The sequence below is a fragment of the Amphiprion ocellaris genome, chromosome 2 (assembly GCF_022539595.1).
Source record: "Amphiprion ocellaris isolate individual 3 ecotype Okinawa chromosome 2, ASM2253959v1, whole genome shotgun sequence".
NCBI classification, from domain to species: domain Eukaryota; kingdom Metazoa; phylum Chordata; class Actinopteri; family Pomacentridae; genus Amphiprion; species Amphiprion ocellaris.
Genome location: NC_072767.1, coordinates 15,606,313 through 15,630,003, shown reverse-complemented (window position 1 = coordinate 15,630,003; position 23,691 = coordinate 15,606,313).

Genomic DNA, 23,691 nt, shown 5'->3' with positions numbered 1-23,691 from the left:
TGAAGTGGGAGTGAAAGCAGTAATGAAAGTACAAAAAAACTAAACAAAACAGTGCTTAACTGAAATTTCTTCAGTTCAAGTTCAAGTTTTTGTGTCTGTTTAGCTTTCAGTCATCACTCACACATTCACAAAGCACAAAGATACGGCAGCATGAGTGGCGCTATTTCTCTAAGTATTGCATTTTCATGAGTATGCAGCGCTGTGCTACAGCAGCAATGATCTGTGGGTAAAAACTAATGAGTCCGCTTGGGCTACATCTCTACAGCCGTCCTTTCTCACACCAGCTGGTAAATGCAATTAACATGTAAGGAAACCTGTTCATGGCATATCATAATTGCCGTTCTGTCAGAAATCGAAATAAATACATTTAGTCCCAAACTGCCTACCTGCTGAGCTGAGGACAAACACAAACAGGAATGCAGGCAGAGCTTCAAACTTTATCTGCTTTTTTTTGTTTGTTTTTTCACTGGAAGTTGTCATTCAGATGTTTTTAGATTTTGCATTTCTATTCAGTTTTTCCACATGGATGAAGTAAATATTAATAAACAGATTTGTTCTTGTTTTCCTTCGGCAGCTATCTCTGTGACCATTGAATTTCACTCCCATGAAAAGTCTTCTATGTACCTTCAAAGTGTACTTTATATTATTGTCACATTTTCATTCACAGATAAAATGTCATTTGAATAGTTCATCTGATTTATTCACGTTGTGTTATGAGAGCTTCAGACCAGAGTCCCTGTGAATGAGTGTAGTTGGGCTCTCAGTGCCATCTGTATAGGATGATTCCTGGATAGTTGCAACAGACACACATATATATATATATATATATATATATATATATATATATATATATCAAAAAGTCAAAAGTGCAGGAACTGATCAAACAACGTGTAGATTCAGTCTGGGTGGAATAGTCATCATAAGCAGTAATTCACTCTTTTATCCCCCCTATTCATATTTGTGTGGAGTTTTTGGAGCTGGTCAGGTTAACATGGTTTCTTTGCTGGAACTTCCAAAGGCCAGCCAATGAAAAGCTAAGCTTGGCATGACTTCCTGTGGAAATTTGGCTTTCAGTGCTAGAGGAACATGATGGGAGGTGGATGCCTGTGAAGTGTGCCAGAGGGGAAGAAGATATACCTGGCATGGGAGCTGAGAAAAGCTCCTTGTTTCAACTCACTGCTCCGTGTTGCTGTTTAAATCTGAAGATGAACAGGTGCTTAGTTGCAATGGGTGGTTCTGGTGCAAATCTGGGCAAATGTCAAGGGACACACACACAAAGGCGAACACACACACAGGTATGTATACGGACATATAATGCTCCTCCGAGTATTCATTACTTTTATGCCATATTTTTCCAAGTTTTATATTGTGATACTGTTTCCTTTCATTTCATCTGCACTCTGCCTCAAATTAGTTCTCCTTCTGATAGACCTGTTTCGTTTCAAAACCCATAAAGCTGCTGAAGCAGTCCCCTATCATGCGTCTATACTGCACTCTCACTGCAGACACCAATGCAGGCCACTTCCTCTCAAATCATGTTTATGTAGAAGCAGCTCTGGAGAAGTAAAAGTGTAAGAAAAATCTTTCTTGTTGCCTCTGAAGCATTCAGAAAAAACAACAACTTTGTTGTTCAACAATGAGAAAGAACACCTCAGTGGTAACTAAATGTGTCATCGCTGACTATTTCTGACTGGCATTTTTTTTTTCTTTAGCTTTCCTCTTGAATGTAAAGCTCTAGCTGTTCTGTTTCTTAAACTGGGAGTTGTTCCAAGTTGATTCCAGAGGAAGCAGCCATGACTGAGCAAACACAGACCTACTTAAATCTTTGAAATAAAATCTAAGAAAGAGAGCATCTATTTGTGACTCTGGAACCATGTAGCCATGCGGATAGTCTCGTATTTGTGAAGTTGTGATAAACTCCCCGCAGAAATTTGTACCACACTAAAAATGATAAAAAGAACAAAAGAGAGAAATTTACTCTTGAAGGAACAATGTGCTGAATACAGACTCTTTTTTCAATAAATAGCAGAGAAATTGAATCTCCTATTTACTGGGCCATTGGTGATGTGAAGATATCCTTCCTCTGAGACTGTAATATTTTGAGAAACTCAAATAAAATCCTAAATCGACTCAGATGTTTTGGTTGTAGTTTTAAAAACCGACATCTTACAATTTGGGAAAATAAAAACCAAAACTCTCTGCATGACGACATCACTAGTGAGAGAGAGGACATGTTGTTTTTCTTGTTTTGCGATGTCAGTAAACCAACTCTTTAAATATTTATGTAAGCTCTTACTTATGCAAAGAAGTCCTCTTGTACAGTGCACTGCCATGGCTCAACTTCACAAAGTCTATAGCTTGCAGGCATTTACAGTACTTTGACAGCAGCGGGGAGTGAGTCCCAAGAGCGTCCCACTGGGTGGAAAAAACAAACTCTGGAAGTCAAATTGAGGAAGCCAAAAACAAACATGCTACGAGTGTCTCCTTGTAAACAGACAGCATTATAAATGAGCTGTTTATAGTACAGCAGCTTTTCTGATAGAGCAAAACAAAGGCTAATTGAGCCACCAAGGTCCTTTCATACCACCCGTGATATGCAACACAGAATGGTAGTTTAATGAGTATCAATAACTCTTAACATTAAGATGATTAGGATTAGTTGCCTGGCAACAGAGGTACTACAAATAAGCAACAGTTCACTGCATTCAGATGTCTTTCCCATAGCCCTGGAAACTGCAGTAATCGAGTCACTTTAAAACAAAGCTAATCTAGTTGCATCTGTATTAAACAAACACAGGCCCAAATAGAACTTGCCATTAATTAGTAAAAGTACAGAGAAAGTTGCCTTTAGACAATTCAGCAGCTTTCTAGAACAACATAGTTATGCTGACACTTTCTGGTCACTCTTTCTGGCCTCTGCATTACTAAGACTGTGTTTATCAAGGATCTGAAAGACATAAATATCAGCTTAGATTCTGGTAAAGTCTCTGTTCTTGTGTTATTAGACTTTAATATAGCACTTGTGGTATGACTGATCACATTATATTAACTGACAGATGTGTTGACTGTTTCAGTGTCCTTAACATCCTGAACCGGTCTTTCCCCAAAGACAGAGACTATTTAGTATCAGGTTCTAGGTGTACATCAGAGCACCTTCCAACAACATGAGGAGTAATTCAAGTGTTGATTCTCATACTTCGGATATCTAATTTCAACATACTCCCATTAGCTGAAATTATTTAAATCATTAAGGCTTCTGGCATCTGATATGCAGATGTTGCAAGTATATACACTACCATTCAAAAGTTTTTTATTCATATGCGAACATAATTGCACAAAGGTTTCTAATCATCAATTAGCCTTTCAACACCAATAGCTAACACAATGTAGCATTAGAACACAGGAGTGATGGTTGCTGGAAATGTTCCTCTGTACCCCTATGGAGATATTCCATTAAAAATCAGCTGTTTCCAGCTAGAATAGTCATTTACCACATTAACAATGTCTAGACTGTACCTCTGATTCATTTAATGTTATCTTCAATGAAAAAATGCTTTTCTTTCAAAAATAAGGACATTTCTGAATGACCTCAAGTGTGTGTGTGTGCGTGTGTGTGTGCGTGTGTGTGTGTGTGTGTGTGTGTGAGAGAGAGAGAGAGAGCAACAAATACAGTTAAATAGACTGCCTCAGACAGTATGCAATATCTGAACAAATAAATCAACAAATAAAAAAAAATATTGCTGTGCAGTGTATGACATGCTCTGAATGAAATTTCATGGTTTTATTGACAATGACAATAAAAGATTGAATTGAAATGAATTGAACTGAAATGGATATTGCACTATTTTCTCCCATTAGATGACAAAACCAAAGTACTGCTTTTTGAACCGATAAAGAAAGGCTTGAAGTACACACTTTAATCTGAGCTTGAAAGTTAAAATCTAAAAATCTGTGTTACCATGGACTCCGACATGTTTTTTTTCTTCACATTAAATTTATTACAAAAGTAACCTACTACCACCTGAAAATTACTGGGATCAGACACTTGGTGTCAAAATCTGATCAAGAGAAGCTTGAACATGCTTTTGTGTTAATCAGGCTGGACTACTGCAATGGACTGTTCACAGGTCTGTCTAAGATCAGATGACCTCAGTTCATCCAGATTGCTGATTCCAGGGTTGTAACAAGAACCAAATGAGCTCAGCATAGGACTGCAGTTCACTGTTCACTACATAGGCTGCCAGTTTCTCACAGAATCAACTTCAAAATTCTATAGCTGGCCCATAAATCACAAAACACTTTAGGCCCAAGATACTTCTCAGATCTCCTGACCCAGTATGAATCTTGAAGACCTCTCAGGTTGGTTCTGGGTTACTGGCTGTTCCCAGTGCTGAGACTAAATGCCATGAAGCTGCCTTTAGCGTCTATGCTGCTCACATGTGGAGCAAACTGCTAGAAGAGCTAATACTTAAGACAAAGCCTTCCTACAATACCTGTTTACCGTGGCTTTGAATTAATTTTCTTCTAAATCAAATTAGTTAGTTTGGTTAATTATTTTTCATTGTATTTCCTTTTGTTTTCATGCTGTAATTGTTTGTGTTTTTCAATCATTTGCTTCTTGTGCTGTTGCCTGTGCACTCTGCAGCATTCTTTATAAATAAATTGGCATTGCCTTTCATTGCCTGAAGAGATAATTAAACAAATTTATATATTGTTTAACACAGAATGTATTTTGCTTTTGTTCACAACTTTTGCATGGTGTGTCATGGAACAACATTACAGTATTAGCTATATTGCTTTGAAAAGGCTGTTTGCGTTTTTCTCATTACCATATATTTCAGTTACGTCTTGTTTTTGAGTTAAACTTTCAAAATGTGTCACCATGACAACATAATGTGCTACATAGTCTATCTCTAGAGAAATTAAATTATACAGTATATAGCGCATGACTTAGTTATACGAGTAATGTTCAAGGCATAATGTGATGTTATGATTAGGTATGTAGTTAAAGTTCACAGACAAGCTAAGGCTATTTGTATGCAATGACAAAACTTTTTTTCCCAAGTTTATGACTGTTACACTAGTCCTTTCACTTGTACAGGTAGAAGTATTGTTAGAAATGGAGCACGAGTATTTGCAATTTGAGCTTTTTGAGGATGTCACCAAATCCTTTGCTTAAAAAAAAGTGTGATGTTCACCTACTGTTCTAGCTTAAAATGACAAATCATACACAAAAGAGCTGTTGTCATTTTCCCCCATTGTGCTGTTTATGTAGCTCTTTTTATTTACAGGTCTTGATCTCATTAGCATGGTGACCTGGAGGAAAGTTTTTTAATTTGTGATAGCAGGATCAGTATCAGTATTTTGTATCATAGTAGAAGGCGACCTGATTTTTTAATTTTTTTTTTTGTTTGTTTGTTTTCTTTGAAGACATTTCACCTCTCATCCCTCAGGCCTAATGGGCTGGTTGGGAGCCCCTGATTTTGACTCTCACCAGCAAATCACATGAATCAAGAAGGATAAAACACACTGTCATCCTGTATGTTGCTGGACTGTCTGGACAACTTCTGTCTGGGCATCCTGGTGCATTTCAACAACAATTTCAGAAAAAAAAACTGGTCCACCCTAAGCTGAGGTATGTTGTATATGAAGTCCAACGCAGGTTGTGGACAATAAAAAAAAAACTTTTTTTTTCACAAGAACGTGGTACAAGACAAGATAGCCAGCACTTCAGGTCAACACTCAGCAGTCCACTTGAGAAGAGTTATGTAAGCCATCCATGCTAAACTGAAACCATCTCCAGAGAATGTATGACACCACTTATCAGGTTCTTATGAACTTAGTCTGAAGATCCATCCCTAGGCAGATTTATAATTCATTCACACCTGGAGCCACAAGAGTCTTGGGTTGTTAACAGGCTGGAATCATGTGATTTGGGGGTGAAAATAAATGTGGCTCTCCACCAGTCAGTTAAAGCTAAAGAAGCCTTAGTGAAGTGAAAATTCAGTTCATTTCTGCTGACACACTTAAGATTCCCATGACCTAGAACCTACACAGACATAAACAGTCAGTATCACTGGTTCTTGTAAATTAATTAGTTATTTGAATGTATATGTGTTTCCTGTTTTATCTAAATCACTTTGCACTTTGACTTACATTCATAAACACACACATACATATATACACACACACACACACACACACACACACACACACACACACACACACACACACACACACACACACACACACACACACACACACACACACACACACACACACACACACACATTTACCATATATATTTCTGTAAAAGATAACCATTCTATGTGACCCATTTACTAGATTATAGTTTTATTTTCTGGGTCTAGTACAATAACTTCAGATGGTTTAATGTTATATATATATATATATATATATATATATATATATATATATATATATATATATATATATATATATATATATATATATATCAGTCATACTGTACATTGCTACATCAGTTCTTCTCGTCCTCCGTCTGAAACACTTAATCTTATCTTCTGTCTTGTTTCTGCCCCCCCTTTCCAAAAGGCCTATATTGCTGTGATTGGTCAGTTCACCTGATGTTGCTTACGTTAGTTAGGTACCATAATCCCAGATCTGTAAGCAAAAGCATGAGGCCTCCCCGAAGTTACTAAAGCGAGGAGATAATGAGAGACTGAGAAGAAGTTGCTCATTCTTTAAGAGCATACCAAATGAAATGCAAAGCAGGTGTTACGCACATGTTTAACATAGTGATGGAGATAAGTAATTGAGGAAAGGCCTGAACTTCAAATGAGGCCTTCCATGCAGGTAAGGAGCAGAATTTTCTGTGAGAAAGAATAAATTTGGTGTGTATTTCTTTAGCCTGTCAAATTTAAATCTGAAAGTTGTTAAACAGAGTTGGAGCAGAGTTACAGACTGACCTCAGTCACAAGTCCCAGTAGCAGACCTTGAAATTTTAATAATTTCAAGGTAATTTCCTTGTTTTGTAGCTGTAGAAGTCATGTGAAAGGAATCTATTGTTTGTTTTACTACATGTTAAGGTGAGTTGTGGTTGCTATTTTTCATAAAAAACAAAAATAGACTGAACCATAATGACCATCTTTGAATTCAATTCCCATCACCGAGCACTTGCAATTTATCAAGGCTACTGGAGGCAGCCTCACACCTCGTCTTTGTACTGGCTAGTACAAAGTGGAACCAATAGTAACAGCTACAGCTGTGAGCTCTTCATTTCAAATGAAGGACTGACTCTTCAAACTGTGAATGGAAAGCAGATGTGTCTGTAATGTTTTTCAGGGTGATTGAACACCTGCTGATTCAGCTTGAACAGTTGAACTAATTTTTGTATGTTCAGCTAAAGTTGGTTTTTATAACTCATACAAAGTCTCTGAACTAAGTATTCAACCAAAGAGTAGTTTACTGACATTAAGGCATATTATTATTATTATTATTATTATTATTATTATTATTATTATTATTATTACTATTAGTAGTAGTAGTAGTAGTATCCATCCATTATCTATACACCGCTTATTCCTCATTAGGGTCACAGAATTTCGTATGCGGCAGTGCTGCTGTTTTTATTTCAATGTTGTGGCCTTGGACAGTACTTGTCTGGAAGTGCTTAATTTGTTTGACTTCGTTAGTTACTGACAACCTGTATAGTAGCTGTGCTTTTGTTATGAAGCCCTAAAATTGGTTAATTGTTCGGAACATTGTGACTTATCTTTTTCTGTAGTGTGTTTATGTATTGGTTATTTTCTGATTTCTGATTGCAATTTGTGCTTTTGTTATAGTTTTACGGTGACAATAAAATGAATATTCATTAACAAGAAAAGTTTCACTTTGGGTTGGAAGAATCAAATCGTTTGGCAGCTGTGTACCTATGAAAATCAGAAAACTCAAAAGGAGGACAGTATAATAATAATAACAATTATATATATATATATATATATATATATATATATATATATATATATATATATATATATATATATATATATATATAAAAAAATTATTACTATGTCTTTGTCTATGTCCACTATTATTGGCATTTGTTACAGGTTACTATTACCTTCTAAAATGTATTTAAGGTTGATAGCAGTTTTGTATATTTATAAAAGAGGGATCATGGGAGCAGTTGTAGTTTTACATCATGACAATATTTTATATTTAAAATAGCAGCAAAAGCACTTATTGGTAACATTAGAATCCACAATAATAGTAGCAGTTCGATCATTAATTACAGTCACATTCAAATGAGTATATGAGAGATTAAACGTACCTTTTATTCATTCATTTTAACATGCACCAAGACACATCATCCTCAGCATGGAAATCACTTGAAAGATCAATCCTAAACATAACATGGCTCATTAATGCATCACCATACAGCATGCACCTTCATTTGAGAAATGACACATCACAGATTCACTTGCCGTAATTATTTTTATATCTAGAGGCATTAAATATGTACAATTTAATGCCTGGAAACTGAGCTGATGTGTAAATCAATACTTTGAGTGCAATTTTGAACCTAAATCCTGGGGTGTGTTGTCTGGACCATAAATTTCATTGTGTAGGGAGCCATTTATGCACATTTACATGGAGACAGGATGTTGATTGCAGGACTGCAGAGTTACTGAGCGCCACGATGGGGAAATTTTGAGAGAGGCAGAGCACTAAAGAGTTCACAACCACATCCGCATTAGGTCATAAATCTTTCTCAACTGAATAAGCACTCTTTTTATTCCTCTTCCGAATTTATCATGCCTCCCCCCTCTGTGTCTCTTTTCCTGCTGTCTGTGGCTTTTCTCGCCTCTGTCTCGCTGTCTCCCTCCTGCTCTGTCTCTCTCTCTTACTTTTTAGTGTCTTTATTGGATAATGAGTGTGATGACAGTAAAAGTTTCATCATCAGCCTCCATCCTATTATGCCGTTATTGGATCGTGTTTGTTTTTCGGTGAGCCTAAAGGAGAGAAGAAAGCCGAGCTAAGCCGCATAGCAAAACACACTTAAGAGACACCCTGTCAAGTTTCGTCGTGGCTTTGTCACTCACAGCAAATTACTGTTTAGCTCATCATTGATAGTCTGTGTATATGCATGCCTTATTATATATTCAAAAATAAGTGGCCATTCAAATAATTCAAAAGCAGAAATGACAGCAGAGGATGTCTAAATAGCATATTTCTGAGGTTTAAGATCCCTAACTGATGTACCAATATTCACAGTTGGAGGAATTTGTGGTTTTGTTTTCTGTTTGCTTTCCTAATGTCATTACCCAGCAGATGCCTAAGTCTAATTATTCAACTGGAAAATGTTGCCTCAGAAATGTCATCTGTTGGCTCTTCAGCCAAATATTTGTTCATTTTCCTGCTCTAATTAAATGAAATAATGAACCCAGTTGAAATATAGCACCATCAGGATGAATGATTTCCCCGTTTAGTAGAACACTAAGTGGCCAAAGATTAAATGACTTTTGGACCACTTTCCTGCACAGTCAAACATGGAGAACACAAATATGATATACGAGGAACAGTACAATTATATTAAGTAACAGAAAGGTTAACTAATTCAATTTAAAGTGGAATAAATCATGTCCCATATTAGAATGAAGCCTGTCATCAACAACGGGAATTGGTCATGGTTAATTCGGTAATGCCTCTAAATGACTTGCCTTATCAGACTGATGACATATACAGCCCCACTCTGTAGAGCGGGTGACAAATTGTCCTCTTCCATCAGACTGCCTCTGATCAAACAGATCGATTCCGAAAATATCACTGCAGCCTCAGGATCTTCGAAATTGAGAGGAAGTGTCAACAAAGCTGAGTGAAGAAAGAAATTTCACAAACACTCGCACCTGATGTCAGAGCCCCCAAAAAAGAAAAAAAAAAAGAAATCAATACTCTGACCCCAAGAGGGCCACTGTCGTGTATGTGAAATACCAAATAACAATCACCTTTACAAGCCTCCCGGAGGCTCATGATAGCATTATTTGAGCAGAAACAACACATTACAGACCAGGGGTTATGGATGCCATCTGCTTGTTTTGTGGTCAGTTTGCAGAACTAATGGTGTTTGCAGTTCAATACTGGAGAAAGTGAAATGGCATCATCTGATGTTTGTCCTTTCTTCCAACCAGCTGTGTTCAGCATTGCAGCGTGATTCAGTTCAATCAGAAGCCCTGTGAATCATCCTCAATTCAACATCAGAACACGGTTTTATTGTTCAGCAAAGCTTCCTCCTACACCCTTTCTGCTGTCTGTCATTTGGTTGGATTCCACTTGGATGTTTGATTTTTGATCTCAACCAATCTTCTGTCACTCAACGGGAGGGAGGTTGTGGGACTGTGATTGGCAACTGGCACTGAGCTGTCGGCCAGGTGTTTAAACATAACCAAAACTGCATTAACAACAAGCAGCTTTTTATTGCTTCCCACCCCTTCACTTCACATTTTTCTGATACCAAACCAAGCAGCTGTTATTCTGGCCGCACTGAAAATAAGCTTTTAGCTGAGGGATTTACTCAAATAGAACACTTTGACAGGTATGCTTGTGCTTATGTCAAAAAACTTATTGCAAACACTTGACACCTTGTCATATGGAGGACACAGCCAAGGGAATAATGAATAAACACATGTCAAAAAAAAAATAAATTTAAAAAATAGAATAGGAGGAGTGATATGCTGTGATGTGCATCTGAGGAAAACAGCAGCAGGTTACAAGTCCAATATGATGTTATCAGCTACAAATGGAATCAAGCTAATTAAGGTCTATGTTTGCAGTAGCAATTGTTTTCTGTGAGACTATTACTGAAACTCTGTTCTGGCTTGTTTTTAGAAGAAAGTCAACCTCTGACTTTAATTTGCATTTGTTTAAAATCAGTGTCAGGTCTTTACCAGAGTTTGATTGTTGCACTTTGTTGGTTGTAGCGAGCCACTTGCATCCAGATGTGCAGAATGCTAAGCGCTTCTGTTTGTGCATCTTTGTGTATACATGTCACACCCTGTGCTGCAGCTTCTTCTGTTTATTGACCTTGAATGTGAAGTGCGACACTGACAATTGCCTTCTGTTCTCTCCTGAACTAAATTTTACCACAAATCACGAGACACACAGACAGTGACAAACACACACACAGACAGCAGATGCTGGTGTCAAGGCTTTCACTGCTGTTGCTCGCAGATGTATCCACTGAAGCGTCATATGAGTTGAGCTGGAAACCATGACTGAGACTAAAAAAGGTATTGACCCCTGACTACGGTTGGTCAGCTCAAAGCAAAACATGTTTAAACGCTGAGTGAACCTGAAAGAGAAAGTCTGGAACTCACACAGTCCAACAATGAGGCTCACCCTGTTTCTGTTCAGTAGAGACATGTCTGGGGTACCGGCCCTTACCTGCCAACTCCTCTCCAACCTGAGTGATCTGAAATTACAGTAACAGGGAAACCCAGGAGGTCTGTCTGAGGATGTGCAAGAATTACAGCCTCACCACATGTCCTTTTCAAATCAGTGCTGAAAAGTCTGACAGCACACACAGTGCAGGCTATATTTGAAATTAGGGCTAGTCTGCAGGCCGTGGCCTTGTTTCTGAGTTTACGCCTCTGGGGTTAAGAGCTGCGGTATTTCAAGAACTCTAGATTAAAGAGTACTACTTATAGTTTTGAAGCTGATTTTCTTATAAATGCTCCTCAGTGAACACTCAATTCCTCCTTGAAGTTAGAGCATGTCTAGACAAGGAAAGTGTCAGTAAATTTAAAAATAATCTAAATGTTAAGTATCAGCGCTCACAGGAGAATCTGTTTGTTTTGTAGTCACAACATAAAATCAAGTTGGGCTAAAGCTCTATCAGCAAGAGATGAGTAGTTCATCAAACACGGAGGGACACATTTAGGTTCGGACAGGTCCAGACACTGAGCAAATCAGGTTCAGAATGAGAAACAGGCTCAGACTGGAAAGCAGTAACACACTTAAGTTTAGATAGGGAAACAGGTTCAAGATAAGTTCAAATAGCATGGAATGAGTGAGGCAGAACACAGGCTCATGTGCAGACAGATGGATTCAGGCTCAGACGGAAGTAATAAGTCTCAGGCTGAGAAGCAGAAACAGATTTACGCTCATAGGGATGATGGGTTCAGATTTAGGTGAGACACAGCAACACATTTACACATGATCACACTACATTTATAGCTAAACAGCTTCAGCTCAGGCTCAGCCGACGAGACAGATTCAGGCTCCAAGTCAGGCACAGAATCATGTTCAGGAACAGCTCAGATTCAGACAGAGAAGCAGGTTCCAACTTCCCTATGTCATATTTTCATACACAGAGACCGTCTTTCTGCCAGATTTGTGTTTGAACCAGAGTTAAACTTGGACTGAGGTGAAGAGATATTTCAAGACAGATAGATATTCCAGCTTAAGCTAAGAAGCAGATTCAAACTCAGGCTAAAACGGGTGTTGATTGCAGGCTCAGGCTGAGGTGTACCACGTTCATTCCAGGGACACAAACATTTTCAAGCTCAGTCAAAGAAACGGGTTCAGCCTCAGAGACAGACAGGCAGGATGAACTCAGATGATAAAGAGACATGACTAAGACGGAGAATCAGGTTAAGGCTCAGACAGGAAGCGTTAGATAGGTTTAGACAGAATGACAGATTCAGGTCCAGATCAGACAGTGAAAGAAGTCCAGGCTTTTGCTCAAAAAGAGAGACAAACATGAGGAACAGTACAACAGACAGCTGGATTAAATGCTCTTGGATTATCTCTAGGAAGAAATCAAATAATGATGAAACTCTACATATATAATGTAAAAAAACATGTGATATACTTTTATCTGCCATCTCATTTGAAATAGTCTTCTTGTGTAGCAACACACCATTACCAGCCAGGCTTAGAACATTTTCTGGAACTCACTGCATTTGCAATTTCATTATGGATCTCAATCTTGTACAGACAGCAAACATCAAATTCTATGTCAGACTGACTCAACTTTCAGGTCAATGATCGTCACTGGTGATAACAATTGGGTCTCTGGCTACGATCCAGAGACCTAACAGCAGTCTTCAGTGGAAGTCTGCAAGATGAAAGAAGTTACATCAGGGCAGCAGCATGACTAAGAGTATTCTTATTTTTTTGACATTCACATGGTTTTGAGAGCAGCTGAAGCAAGGTAAGGTTCAGAAGAATCCATTATTAAACACACTGAAAATCTGAAAATGAAGAGAGAGAAGGCATATGTGCCATTATGGCCAAGGTGTGGTATTCCATATAATGTACAGTACGTATCTAATGTGTATATGGTTAATGTGAACCTCAAACTGCTTTAAACTTTACTAATCAAATTGTAAAAAGAATCTGGAACGCTTTAAATTCATAGATTTCAGTTTTGAAATTCAAATTTAGAGTACCTGAGGACAGTTCCAGAAACTATGCTGAAAGAGGTGAAGAGAAAGCAAAGTAGATGCAAAGAAGTAATAGGAACCCATTGAGATTCAATCCATTGTGCAGTTTTATTCCCGGGAGAGCTGCCGTAGTGTCATATCTCAAGCACCCTGATTGAAATGAGAGGTGATGACACAGGAGTATTGATTCTCAACATATCTGCATTTTTCTAAAGGACAGGTCCGGCTGTATTGATTGACCCTGCACCTCAGGGATAATGTTAAGCGATGTACAGTCGTCAAGACCAGGCCCATCTTGCAACATAAAAGTCTGACAATAAAGAGACAGCAATTACTGACTAAGCATTATTCAGATCAGACCCCTTTTGCCCAAGCTGCTCTTGAAAAATGATTTTCATGTTAGGAAAGTGCTGACAGAAATTTCCTAAGTGATATGATTACTCTTATTTATAGTACATTGTGCTAAGTTGTTGACTTTCACTTACAGAATGGATTGGAATCAGTGGCTGTGCAATCTGCACTCCAAGGAGGAAGAAGCTTGAATATGCCTGGAGGGTCTCTAATGAAGTGTTTGTAGGATTGTATAAGAGTGGTAAAACTCCCTGCTCCCACACCTTTCAGACAATTGGAAATAGGAGCGAAGGCTGCATTCACAATTACACAACATGTTTGTCCACTTGTGTATCAATAAGGCAGGTAAAGTAAGGTGTAAATGTAAGGCCGGGTATTAACTTTTTAATAGCTTTTTTTCTTTCAAGTTCTTTTTTTTCTCCCTGCAAATTCGCAACACCCTTTTTGAGACTCTCCTGACATGTTTGCTGTCATCCTCATTTCTACAAATCACTGTGTGAAACACAGGGTTATTGTTGAGGGATCGGGAGGCAGGATAATAAAACCCTTTCTCCTAGAAATTACATGCCGATAATGGTAATTATAAGTCTGCCATTCCCATTGTGCATGTAATGTGGGATTCTACTCCCCTTCTACTGTCGCTATGTTGCCATGCTTTGAAAAATTCTTCCACTACAGGAAACAACAACAACAACAACAACCTCTGAGCTAGCAACCTACACACTGAAAACTTCAAGTTTTGCTGAAGGTGTGGATGGTGCAGTCAGGCAGATCTGTTTGGGTTTTTTGGTGAATTAACCACTAGATTGACAATGCTTCCCTCCGTACGTGCAAATGTTCCATAAAAACAAGCTCAACAATCATGATTTTGCAGGAAAACTGCTGCTACATCTAAAGCTGAGCTGATGATTGGAATTTAAAGTAGGGATGACAGTATAGATCTGGTTGAGCCAAGCTATTTACAGTACTGTTCAAAAGTTTGGGGTCACTTAGAATTGTCTTTTTTTTTTTTTTTTTTTGAAAGAATAGGATTTTTTTTTTCAATGAACATAACATGAAATTGATCAGAAATACAGTTTAGACATTGCTGACATGCTAAATGACTATTCTTTCTAGCTGGAAACAGCTGATTTTAAATGGAGTATCTACATAGAAGTAGAGAGGCCCATTTCCAGCAACCATCACATTGTGTTTGCTAATAGTGTTGAAAGGCTAATTGATGATTAGAAAACCCTTGTGCAGTTATGTTAGCACATGAATAAAAGTGTGAGTTTTCATGGAAATCTTCCAAGCCTACACCAAGTGACAAAGTACTTCTATGAACCAAAAAAATGTTAAACATGCTTTACCTGCTTTGAAGAATTTTGTATTGCACAAATGGACATCTTAGAAAACAGATTCAATGTGTTGCTATTTTTTTGGCATTTTGCAAAAATACCAACAGTTTGATCATCTCCCATCTTGGCATATTTTCAGTAAAAACATTTCCAGCTGTGTTGATAAATTATACTATTAGGACAGAGGTACATTTTTCTCTATACATATTTGCTGCTGTGGACTAGTAAACAAAATTTCTAGTAGGGCTTTGCTTTCAAGTATGGCAATTTAGAACCGGTGGACTTTTGCTTTAGATGTGGTCAAAATATTCAACACATGACCCAGTTTGTTACAAGCATACTGAGCATTTCAAAATAGCAATATTAAAAGACAGAAATTCACAGATTCATATTTTATTCCATGCTCCCTTCTACATAGAAAGTCAGAACTGGAATTCCAGGGTCATTAGCCCTAGAACAGATTTTTTTCTCTAAATGTGTCCATATGTATACTTTTACAGTTTGTTTTTTTTTTTGTTTTTATTTTTTTGCAAAACAATGATTTCATTCATTGTCGCCAAGCATAAAAATAAATATTTTCTGCTTTTATAATATTGAAAACCTAAACATACTTTAGTGCCTCCACCACAACATTTTCATGTCATAAAAAGAGTTGGATGCGTGTTTGTGTGCATGGCTTTTATGCCGTTTTCATTGTGGGAGCCGTGCATTCATTTGAACTGTGTTTTGCATAACTGCCATCGCCTCAAGTCACTCCATCTGTGAAACTCAAGCAGCATGAACAAAAGAAGAAAAGGGAGATAGGGAGATGGGGAGAGAAGAGAGGGGGAGAAGGAGGGAGTGAAATGAGAAAGCTGGAGAGAGAGAGACAGAGAGAGAGAGAGAGAGAAGATAAGAGGAGGAAGAGAAGAAACAGAAATAGAAAAATAGAGAGGGGATTAGAGACAGAGGGCAAGTTTCAGCTGTAACCTTGGACTCGACTGCATCAGGCGGCAAATGAGTAAATTAAGCGTAGTGTTTGTTTACCAAACACTATTAAAGTGGAGCGGTTTGTGTGAACCCTGCATGTACAGTATGCTGCATTCACTGCGTTACATGTGACTGAGATTCTGTGGATCTCTTTCTATGCTCAGACACACATGCCTGACTGGCCGTATGTAATTGAACCCCTTTTTGAAAACTCTCCTAACAAATCTTCACTGACAATGCACCACTGCAACTTCAAAGTGACCTTGTTAGACTACTGTAGTGTGACTGACTCACTATGGGGGGTATAGCAGAACCATATCAACTGTAATAGCAGACTGCTGACGCATAAGTGCTGAGGTGCAGCGTACCTTTAATCCTGTCTTAACGAGAGCACTGATGACATGTACGGTGGAGTGTTATCTGTCCTGTATGCCTTCGTGTCCCTGAATAATTCAGCTGGCACAGAATAAGGGAGACATGAAACAAGTCTATTCACCAGATTAGCTCTTAATTAATAAACTTTAGGTGGTTTCAATATTTCAGCAAGCCTGCATTATTCAGCTTAAATATCTGTCCTAATTACTTCCCCTCAGGCTGATCTATGACTTTGTTTTTTCTCCCTGGGGGCTTCATGCCTCCGGACCAGGTCTGCTATAAATAGGGCTTAGTGGAGGCTCTTTCCCAAGTGTTACCTCTTTTCTCTCACTAATGATCATTACATCTGACTTGTCCAAACATACTATACACACAAACATATAAACACACAGCTGCGTTTACTGGAAGGAGCACTAGAGAGCATGGAGAGGAAAAAGAAATAAATAGTGATGAGGAGTCAGAACCAGGCATTATATGTATTTATACAATTAAGGAGAGTCAAAAAAAAAGGGGGGGGGTATTGCTAAAAGTCTGCAGGTATCCATTTTTATTTTTTTAAACAGACAAATCCACTATTATAACAAGTCCTCATACAGGAGCTAATGGCAATGGAGTTTTTATTTTGTCATCACCTTCCAAAATGACCAACTTTAGGAGAATTTTGCTCTTTTGCACCTTTATTCTGAGAGTAGTCAGAATCAGAAAAGCCTTTAATGCCAAGTGAGTTCGCACACACAAGCAATTTGACATGGTGTATAGAGCTGCAGTACTCATACAACAGACTATAAAAGAATAAATATACATATCTCAATCTGAGAAATTATAAAGAAAAATATTATAAGAAATATAAATCTTACTATAAGAGGTATTGTGTAAAAGTAAGTGTAAACAAAGTACTGTGTAAAAAAAAGACATACATTTGCTAAACCAGGGTAATAAATTAGAGTACAATTTAAATTACAATATAATCACTCCATCAATTTGGCATTAATAGGTATCAAGACCAGTGCAGCAGATGAAACTTCATCAACTAAAACTATGATGGAAAAAAATTTGTTTACCCCCCTTTTTTCAGGATGAAAACAAAATAAAAATTAAATTAATAATGAAAAAAAAGGTTTCTAGTAAAATAAAAAGCTAATATTTCAAGGCAGGAAGTATGACCATGTTTTAGTCTGCGAATGAATGAAAACTAAACAATAATGTTTAAACTGGACAAATGCACTTATCACTGTTTTTCAAGTGTTCTGCAGTGAGCTGTAACATCTGTGGATCAGTTTTTTTTCCTGTCACATACGTTTATCTTGTTCAGTAGATTTGTCAGTTTGTCCTAATGTGCTGCCAGTATTAAGAAGCTCCATACATTCTGTGTTGTAACACATCGGACACTGACACTATGTGACGATTCTTGAAAGCAAATAGACTCTTGAACCTTTTACAAATTACACTGAGATCAACTACAAACATGCAGACAGTTTCTGACATTTAGAACAAGGTAAGCTAATCTACCACTACTAATGTAACACAGAGGATGTGGATGGAACTTCAGCATTACAGACATCGTTCATGTTGCTCTCAGATGGAATGAGTCAGTTCCAGGGTTAATGAGGGGGCACCACCTAAAGCTTCTATTAGATGTTCACTGAAGAAATAGGCGGCTGCACAGTGGTGAGGTGGTTAGCACTGCCGCCTTGCACCATGAAGATTCCTTGTTCGTGTCCCAGCCTTTCAAGGATCTTTCTACATGGAGTTTGCATGTTCTCGATGTGCATGCGTGGGCTTTCTCCCGATACTCCAGCTTCCTCCCACAGTCCAAAAATATGCTGAGGTTAATGAATGATTCTAAATTGTTTGTAGGTATAAATGTGAGGGTGATTGTTTGTCCCTATGTGTATCCCTGTGACAGACTGGTGACCTGTCCAGGCTGTCCTCTGCCTTCACCCCAAGTCAGCTGGGATAGACTCCAGCCTCTCCACAACCCTAATGGGGATTAAGAGGTGTCCAGATAATGGATGGATGAAGAAATAGGCACAACGTGGGATAACTGTGTAAAGTTTTCCAACTATTTACTGTCTCTTAAAACCCAGACAATCAACAGGATTTAAGTGAACAAGTGAGTCAGTCATCTAATGAATGAGCTGCTGCTCTTCAGTGGAGAGAGCATGTGGCTGTATTAATGTCTGCACTAATGCTGGATGAACAGCATGAACAGACAGAGGGAGAGAGGGTTCAGAGTTTGGAAATGATGATTGTATTTACTGTTGAGGCTCTGTGAGTTGGATCAATGTAGATCACATAGACATGGACACAGTCTTTTCCATTAACCTCACCGTAGATAAGAGTAACACATGTAACCATGGTAATGCTACAAAGAGATCGTGACATCTGTGGCTTTAAAGTGCTCAGAAGATGTAAAAATTTAAAGAAGCAAAAATGAGACTAAAATGTTGCTGATGAAAACTAGATTCAAATGCTTTGCATTTGTGTGAGTAAAACTAATAAAACTCTGAGCCATCTGCACCATTCTAACATTTTGAGAAGGCAACAAATTATTAAACAACAGATGTTTTTGTTTGTTTTTCTTTCTTTACAAAATGGCAACCTGGCCAGTTTATTTCTTGTCATAGAATTCTATCTCTAAATTAGCAGTTATGTAGACGTAGGCTGTAGCAGCAGTCACACTGAGGGAATTTAGTGTTTGACATGGTTGAAACTTTCCTGTAGGATATTTTTGGCCATCAAAACCCCAATCAGGGCAATCCAAGACACCCCATTGTGGACTGACAACCAAATGTTTCTCTTGTAGCTGTGAACTTTTATCCTTTATGTTAGGATTTGGTAAGATGTACACACATGGACAAAATTGTTGTTACCCCTCGGTTAATGAAAGAAAAACCCACAATTGTCACAGAAATAATTTGAATCTGACTACAGTAATAATAAGTAAAATTCTATGAAAATTAACCAATGGAAATCAGACATTGCTTTTGAGCCGTGGTTCAACAGAATTATTTTAAAAAATAAACTCATGAAACAGGCCTGGACAAAAATGATGGTACCCCTAGAAAAGACTGAAAATAATGTGACCATAGGGACATGTTCAATCAAGGTGTGTCCTCCAATTAGCATCACAGGTGTCTACAAACTTGTAATCAGTCAGTCGGCCTATTTATAGGGTTACAAGTAGTCACTGTGCTGTTTGGTGACATGGTGTGTACCACACTAAACATGGACCAGAGGAAGCCAAGGAGAGAGTTGTCTCAGGAGATTAGAAAGAAAATTCTAGACAAGCATGTTAAAGGTAAAGGCTATAAGACCATCTCCAAGCAGCTTGATGTTCCTGTGACTACAGTTGCACATATTATTCAGAAATTTAAGATCCATGGGACTGTAGCCAACCTCCCTGGATGTGGCTGCAGGAGGAAAATTGATGACAAATGGAAGAGACGGATAATACGAATGGTAGCAAAAGAGCCCAGAACAACCTCTAAAGACATTAAAGGTGAACTCCAAAGTCAAGGTACATCAGTGTCAGATCGCACCATCGGTCGTTGTTTGAGCCAAAGTGGACTTCATGGGAGACGACCAAGGAGGACACCATTATTGAAAACAAATCATAAAGAAGCCAGACTGGAATTTGCCAAACTGCATGTTGACAAGCCACAAAGCTTCTGGGAGAATGTCCTATGGACAGACAAGACAAAACTGGAACTTTTTGGCACATCAGCTCTATGTTCACAGACGCAAAAATGAAGCATATGAAGAAAAGAACACTGTCCCTACTGTGAAACATAGAGGAGGCTCTGTTATGTTCTGGGGCTGCTTTGCTGCATCTGGCACAGGGTGTCTTGAATCTGTGCAGGTACAATGAAATCTCATGACTATCAAGGTATTCTAGAGAGAAATGTGCTGCCCAGTGTCAGAAAGCTTGGTCTCAGTGGCAGGTCATGGGTCTTGCAACAGGATAATGACCCAGAACACACAACTAAAAACAGCCAAGAATGGCTAAGAGGAAAACACTGGACTATTCTGAAGTGGTCTTCTATGAGCCCTGATCTAAATCCTATTGAACATCTGTGGAAGGAGCTGAAACATGCCGTCTGGAGAAGGAACCCTTCAAACCTGAGACAACTGGAGCAGTCTGCTCATGAGGAGTGGACCAAAATACCTGCTGAAAGGTGCAGAAGTCTCACTGACAGTTACAGAAATTGTTTGATTGCAGTTATTGCCTCAAAAGGTTGTGCAACAAAATACTACATTGAGGGTACCATCATTTTTGTCCAGGTCTGTTTCATGAGTTTATTTTTTAAAATAATTCTGTTGAACCACAATTCAAAAGCAATGTCTGATTTTCATTGATTAATTTTCATAGAATTTTTATTTATTATTACTTTTGTCAGATTCAAATTATTTCTGTGACCATTGTGGGGTTTTCTTTCATTAACCGAGGGGTACCAACAATTTTGCCCACGTGTATAAGTGACTGCAAGTACTTTGTAAAGGTCTGGAAAAAAATCATCCTTAGAGAGAAGTCAGCATTGACTGTTAGGACTGTACTCTCCCGTGGTGAAGTCAGGCACTCTGTGAAACATTTTTTAGATATTTAAAGAAACAACTAGTGCAAGTGTTTTGTCAGTCCATTACCTGTAGCAATTATACAACACCTTAAGATTAATTTATGTTTCATTGCATGAGAAAGTGTGATAGTGTGTAGCCAAGATGAAAGCAAGAGTGTGGCGGTTTTGTGTGAAACTCATATGACTTTCATGTAAAAGATTAGTTCCCTCCGATCTTCTGCATACAATTAACATTTACCTTTTAATAACCATGTCCACCATCTGTCCCTAACCTTAGCCATAGCATAGTTAACATACTGCTTCTAAAAGGGTAAGCATATTAATAGCACTATCATTGGATTTAGAAATGCTAATTAAGTAGTAACAGATGAGATGAAATATAATCTTTTTTTTTAAAGTATTTATACTAATTTGTTCAAATCAAGGTCTAACAAACAATGGAGCTTTGTAATGACATCTTTCCCCATTTTGTCACCTCCTTGAATTTGCTCAGACTTCAGTAGAGAAAAAAGTGCAGGTCTGGCGTTGTGGACAAATGATGACTGTGCTTAATGGTCGTCCATGTGTCAGCTGTGTTTTCCTGATTGCTCAGTGCCACAGAAAATGGATGGACTGACTTGATCAGGTAACTTGCAGTGTGAACTGATGATAAGAGCAAGAGAAAGAGAAGGTTATACGATGAGGGATGACAGGAAAAGCATGTTAAGGCACAGAAACAAGGGCGAGTGCAGGAAGCAACAGTTAGCGCTTGTCCATTCAAAGTCTATCTGCACTGAATATTCACAGTGATTAAATAGCAAATGACGCTAAATCAACACGTATAAGTGATGTGGATGCATTGACCTCCTAAAAGTAATTCATTATTTGACCGCTTCGTTTGAATATAAAAAAGTGCCGAGATGGCAGCAACGTATGCTCTGACATCATCTGCACTTTAGATCAGGAGTCTGAATGTGCAGTAAGCACATCAGCATCAGCATCAATCACTGAGCATTTAGTTCACTAAGCTGTAAGAGAGGAGGTTGCTTCAATGTTTTCCTCTCTAATGAGAAAATGGTTCCATCTGAATTTGCCTCATAAATCATTGCCACCGTCACCAAACAAACAGCCTGGTTTTAAAGTAACAGTCCATTCACACTGCTTTTTATGATTCAGCATTTTTGCTATGTACTTAGCTGATTCCCTTATTTAAAGTACATTGTATAAGCCTGTTAGAAAATTGCTTGCATTGCCATTTTTTGATTATTATCAGCATTGTATTTGCATTGGAAAATAGTCAGGCCCTTGAGGTTGTATATGTTATCTGAACTGTGCTATATTTGGATTTTTGTGCTATACAGTAAAGTATTTATTTTCATTTCATCGTATGTGTGAACATGTAACCTCTCTGCTAACACCCCTTTGCCACATTTGAAAAGAGAAAAAAAAAATGCTTATGGTTTTCTAATTAATAATGTTCCCATAAGTGTACTCCAGCATAATCACTCAGAGATTAAATTTATTTTTCTTCATTTAGGAAGTTGAGGAGGCTCATTCTCCTGTCACCTGTCATAACCCCCCAGGTGTTGCTTTCTAATCAAGCTTTCATTTATTGTCACCTTCCCTCTTCAGACTGGCGAACAAAACGTATTTTTCTCCATTGCTAAGACCATCTGCTATTGTGGGAATCGTTTCAAGGTTGCGTATGCAATTTCACACCACAGTAAGCTAGAGTGGGGTCCACAGTGCACTCACAGGTCTAGTTATGTGGAACCAAAAGCCACCTGAAAAGGCGACAGCTCCGGAGCCACAGGCTATAGAGTAGGATTTTAAAAGCAATGTCAAGCATGTGCTGTGTGGTCAGAAATTTTATTTAAGTGCCAGCGAGCCTCACTGTTTTGTAATGTTCTCTTGCCCTTCATTCTTACTTATTGAAAGTTGCAGGTTTCAGTAAAATGATGGAATTGAATTGCTCTCCGTGGCCCTTCCGCAATTCATTTGAAGGCATTTCTTCCTCATTCATTTCATGACCAGTCATATGCACTAGGCCCTGGTCGTCCAAATGCCAGTTGTTACTATGCATTACTTTCTCGTGAGTGACTGCTATGTCCTCAGGGGATGTTCATGATTGTGTGGCTGGAGATTTTTTCCAAACATTACTTTGCAGTAGCAAAAAACAAAAGAAAATAACTTGATTTGCTCCATCATGCTTTCCACAGTCAATCTCACCACCCATTATTATTCAGAGCTTCATGGAGCACACTCCCCAAACTAGCCTATGCAGCTTGTGCGTCAGGTTCACGGTTTTGTTTGCTTTGCATTTATTAAAATCTTGCATGTCACATCCCTCTGTTGTGGGATTTTGAGAAAGAACGAATGTTAAAACTATGAAAATAGGATGTTTAAATCAGACTCAAATGCAATAATGGTAAAATTGGAAAGCATGATGTGTTAACGGAATTCAAATGCATTGAATAATCCTGTGCAAACTGCAATCCAATAGAAACCCATATAAGACGACAAAGTCAGAAGTACAAGGCCTCTCTCTCTCTGCACTCATGAGTTGAAACCAAGGTCATGCTGACTGTTGCGACCCAACCGCTAGGGTCAGCTGGGTGTAACAAAAACCACATGAAATTAGTTAGATAAAGCATTTTATTGCTCAGTGACAGGAGTAAC